We start from the raw sequence: 5,489 nt of genomic DNA on the forward strand, positions 1-5,489 counted from the left end.
TGAAGTTATCTTTTCCACCTCTTTGCAAGCCATAAACAATTAAGACACAAGTTTTAACATGCTGTTTGCATTTAGCCCCTAGGGAAAGTTTTGCCTTGCTTCATTTTGTTTGTTTTTCTATCTTCCTTAGAATCTTACCAAGAAATGGTACAATTTGCATGCATGGTAATATTACTTAAATAAGACGACTAAGTACAAGAACATATTTCCAAACGCCACGCCCAATGCTCTAGGGCTTGAGCTGTTAGCTTTTGAAAGGTTACACCTCCCTGAACAATTGGATATGGAGCAAACATTAGAGTCACAATGCATATCTCAGTGAAAAAAGGCTTAATGTCTCGGGCAATATTACCTATCATTCCATTAGTCTGTAGAGTGTATTAGTCTGTGATGATTATTTTTATACATTGGATATATATGGCTCTCTCTCTCTCTCTCTCTCTCTCTCTCTCTCTCTCTCTCTCTGTGTGTGTGTGTGTGTGTGTGTGTGTGTGTGTGTGTGTGTGTGTGTGTGTGTNTCTCTCTCTCTCTCTCTCTCTCTCTCTCTCTCTCTCTCTCTCTCTCTCTCTCTCTGTGTGTGTGTGTGTGCATCTGGAGTAGTATTTCTGGATCAGATTAGCTTCTGAATTGGTGGATAAGTATACTCTAGTCCATTGAAGGAAATTATGAAATAAAGGGGTGGAGAAAGTGAGACGTTCCTCTCTATCTCTTAGTGTTGGAGCTGGTTAAGCATCTTCATCTGCTCCCTGACTGAGACACCATTGGACCGCTGGCTCTTGGGTTTCACTGGGAATGAAAACACACACCAGGTTTTCCTGGCCACGCAGCATGTAGAGAGCAGATCATGAAAGTTCTTAGCTTCCGTAGTCACCTGAGCCGATTCCATCTAGCAGAGTTACTGTAAGGAATTTGGGGCACACATTTTGTGTTCTATTTCTCTGGAGAACTCTGATACAGAACATGATCATAGGAAGTGGGATACTCCTCTAACAAATATCTGAAAACTGTGTGTAAAGACGTGGAACAGGTGCCTGAGAAAACGCTGGACAAGCCTTTACACGTGTACTAGAGAAGAGGTTGTTGAACAGATCATAGTGAGGGCTCAAAAGAAAAGAGGAAAGCTGTAGAGAATGCTATCATTTTCTTAGAGAATATACAAATAAAATGGGAGGTTACAGGTAGGACATAGACATTAAGCCCAATTCTAATGAGGTCTCTGATGGAAATGGGAAGCGTGCTGTTGGAAAACAGAAAAAGGGACCTTGTTATTAAGTGGTAAAGTACATGTCTGAATTATGTTTGTACCCTCATATTTTCTGGAAAATAATTTGAGAGTGGTTAATGAGATACTTAGCTGGGTCAGTTTCCAGAGGAAAATATTGAGGGGCTTGACTGCACCCCCCCCCCCGGCTGCTTTAAGACATGAAGAGAATCCTTAAGCCAAACAGAACCAGAACTGCACAAACTTGAGCTGTTCTCAGCATGTCCATACTGTATGAAGCGAGAAAGGATGTTTGGAACAGAGTACAACACCCAGGAAATCTGATCACTGCTTGATAAGACAATTGGTCCAGACATGAGCTATCAACATAATCACCCATCTCAGCAGAGACCAGGAATAAACATGGGAATTTTACCAATAGAAACTTTGTCACGCCGAACTAAAGCAAACAGCACTGAATGAATGAAGTCTGAAAACACTCTATTTCATATATATAAAAAGGGTGAGTAGCAATGGGGGGGGGGGCAATCCAGAGGCCATCAGGTAGGCCATTCTCATTCTCACCACAGGCTAAGGGGGCAGGGCTGCTCTCTCCACACACTGTCAAAGGTACCCAAGCATACTGTGGCCCATTCCATATTGACTGCTGCTAAAGTCAGGCATGTAACTTTGTGTAACAAAAAGGAGAAAAGGAAGCACAAATCTCCAAGGAGTACTAAGTGTCTCTCACATAGCTGCTTGATTAAAGAAAACAAGATTAAGTTTGGGAAATGTGGGTATATTAAGAAAACAGAGATGCCTTAGAACCTTGGGGTACTTCAGCCTTGGTCTCTCATACCTTCTCCTTTCTTTCAGTCATTATTTACTAATTTCCTCCCTAAGTCGCTCATTCATACAATAGACATGTACTAAGTTCCTAAGTCGCTCATCATACAATAGACATGTACTAAGTTCCTGCCTGACACAAAGTGTGCAAGTTGTCAGCATTTAAGATATGATTAAAACTCAGCTCAGTCATGAAGAACTCCATAGGCTAACATGCAAATAAATGTGTGTAAATGGGACGGTTAAGATCACTGACTGCTCTTTTGAAGGTCCTGCATTCAAATCCCAGCAACTACTTGGTCACAACAATCTGTAATGAAATCTGACTCCCTCTTCTGAAGTGTCTGAAGACAGCTACAGTGTACTTACATATAATAATAAATAAATAAATAAATAAATCTTTTTTTAAATGTAGGTAAATATTTACTAGGTAGAAAAGAAATATGTATTTTCAAGTAAAGTTTTTAGTAATTCTTTGAGAATGTCATACAAAGTGTTTGTCCCATGATACCTGTATTAAGAAGAGTAACTCCATGTACCTATTTCTACTACAGTAGGGCAATAGCTCTATTGGCCTTGGTATTTGAATCCAGATGGTACTAACTTTTAAGTTTTGGGTATATCTATATCAAGAAGGTGGTGAGCTAACATAATAACCAATATTAATACACATGTTTTATTTCATATGCACAGTGAAAAGAAATTCATTAGGATTCTTGGGAATTCATGAGTTAAGTATGACAATGGCTATAGCTTTTCTTCCTCATATGAGGTAATGTTTTCCTAGGGATATTTAGCAATATTTGACCATCAATCACCTGGTATCATATCAAAAAAGCACCTGTGTTGCCACTAATCTCTTATGGTGTCATAATCACATTAGCAAGGCACTAAAACAACTCACACCATGAGAGAAGAGGAAAATGAAGAAATCCAGCCTTATTTGGCTATTTAGCAGGAGTGTCGTGGGTTGAGCCTCGCTTATATTTCAAGTGAAACCACAATTAAAAATAAAAATCCATTCTTTTAGACTGCAATCAATAGGAGCTTGAATACATATTACTTTGAGGAAAAAGGACTTTACAGAGAAAAGAGATATCATTCAATGAGGTAATAAGAATTATTTTCCAGGAAGATGTTAAGGTGGTGTATGAGAACCTGGAGTCCTCTCACACCCAGAGTGACATTTGATGTTAGTTAAACAATATCTCATGTACCCACAAGCCTTTCATGATTCGAGAGGGAAGAAGGACACACATTAGTGTTGCTATCTGTGACGGGCACAGGAATCACAGCTTAGGGAGATCGAGAGACTATAAGACAAACTCAGTAGCTACATTAAGCCAGTGTCATTTTCGCCCTTTAATAGGTTATTTAAAGCCATGTCTGTCTACTTAGATATTTTATTAGTAACTTCACTCTTGGGTTCATCTTTGAGGCTCTAACAGTATCTATTAGAGTGTTCTAAACCTTGTTACATAATATGAATTTATGAAATTGACCTTGTCTTTTATCATGTACAATTAAAATATAAATAAAATATATAGTCTTTTAATATGTACAATCAAAATATAAAATATATTTTGTGGTGTTTAACATATCCTCATATATTTCATTATTACATTTAATAAACTATATTTTATCATGTTCAATTAAAGTTATGTATTGATAACAGTTACTTCTGTATCACTCTGATGGAGTTCTTGACAGAAACTCCCTGATGGGTATAAGGTTTATTTTGGTGTGTGGTTTCAAAGGAATTTTCGTCCTTCGTATCTAGAAATGCATGTAGGAGTTGACCTGTTGTGGCAGCTGGAAGATGAGGAATACATCTTTTGGCTGCACCCAAGTAACACTCCAAACTGAATGAGAGTCCTTTTAAATGTCCTAGAATAAAACATCTATTCAAGAGAAAGAAGTGCAGAACGTAGTTGCTAGTGACCAGAACTTTAGAATGTGGCAGAGCCAAGACTCTTGTATAGGCCTATGTTAAGAGCTGAATGTGAAGAATGCAGATGACAAGAGGCAGGAATTCCTAAGAGACTAAAATGTCTTTATTCGGTGTAGCTGCATGAAAGGAAACCTATGTAGGAGCAGTGTCCCCAGCAGGTGACTCATCTGTCCTGGCAGCCCCTGCGAGATAGGCTATCTGCTGGAGAAGAGCAGAGCCTTTCAGATAGATCAGAATCACCTCGTCTCAAATAACCTCTCCCTGCTTCTTGGCTGAGCTTCCAAACCCTGTGTGGTTATTTCTAGGACTGAAGCCAAAACCCTGTTGCTAGCAGGAGATCCCCAGGCAGGCAGGCCCCCACCCAGGCTTGGGTCCCATTCACCTTCCTATATTGAATTGTATTTTTCAACCAGTGAGCATCTGGTTATCTGTCCTGGATGCAGACTTCCTGGCTTTCCTGTGCAGAATCTTTATTAGTTGACAGATCCCTTGGCCTCATTTATTTTTTGAAGCTGGGGGACTTCAGAATGAGAAAGTAGATTGTGTCTTTCAATGTGAAAATAGGGTGCGACTTGAGATGAACAACTTAACATTCCTCTGAAATTAATTAGTGTGTTGGTTAGTTTTTGTCAGTCTGAGACAAGCTGGTGTCAGCTGGGAAGAGGGAGCCTCAACTAAGAAAATGCCTCTATCAGTTTGCCTAGTAGTCTTGGTTAAGGAATGATGTTGGGGTGGGTGGCCAGCACACTGCGGAAGGTGCCATTTCTGGGTGGTACTGGGTTGTATAGCGTGAACTGCAAGAGTCGTGGAGAGCAAGTCCATGATGGAGTTCCTCCTTGGCCTCTGTAACAGCCCTGCTTCCAGGTTTCTGCCTTGAGCTCCTGTCCTTACTTTCCTGAGTGGTGGATTTGGGACATGAAAGTGTAAGACTTCCTTTCCTACCCAAGATGCTTTTGGCCATGATGCTTATCCCAATAGAAAACGAATTAGGAGAGTGAGTGAAACAGGGAATTGGGATAAATGCCTGCCCAGCTGTGTGTTCTGGATAGGATTTGGTGAACTCAGAAAAGCCTCATTTTGTCATGTGCAACATTAGTGTGACTTGCAATTCACAAAGTGATTCGGAGAATTCAATGAGATGAACTCTTTGGAAATCAAGAAGAGCAATGAGGCTCTAGATGGGTGTGCAATCTCAATATTCTCACTTTCCTTCTGTGTGTGTCTACTGATTCCACCTAACTCTCACCACCATCTGCCATGAAGCATAGTAACTAGAACCTTCTTTCCTACAGAAAGCTACACAGAGCTATCTTCATCATTCATGTACCAGAGAACAAAGCCTCGACTTCATATACTCTTCAGTCAGTGACTGTTGGAGTGGGCTGACGGGCTGATGCAATAACAGGAGCCTAAAGCAGTTCATAGCCACACACACGCATGCGCCCACCACACACACACACACACACACACACACACACACACACACACACA

General features: G+C 40.3%; 1 long non-coding RNA gene across 1 annotated transcript in view; it reads left to right on the forward strand.

Annotated features, from left to right (window-relative positions):
* The first annotated feature begins 943 nt into the window (after positions 1–943).
* Positions 944–5,489, forward strand: part of LOC110319088 — a 74,787-nt gene continuing 70,241 nt past the window's right edge. The window contains exons 1-2 of the long non-coding RNA XR_002380391.1: positions 944–1,724; positions 3,758–3,896. This is a non-coding gene — a long non-coding RNA (uncharacterized LOC110319088). The remainder of the gene's footprint in view (positions 1,725–3,757; positions 3,897–5,489) is intronic.

This window comes from Mus pahari, chromosome 3 (assembly GCF_900095145.1).
Source record: "Mus pahari chromosome 3, PAHARI_EIJ_v1.1, whole genome shotgun sequence".
Lineage (NCBI taxonomy): Eukaryota > Metazoa > Chordata > Mammalia > Rodentia > Muridae > Mus > Mus pahari.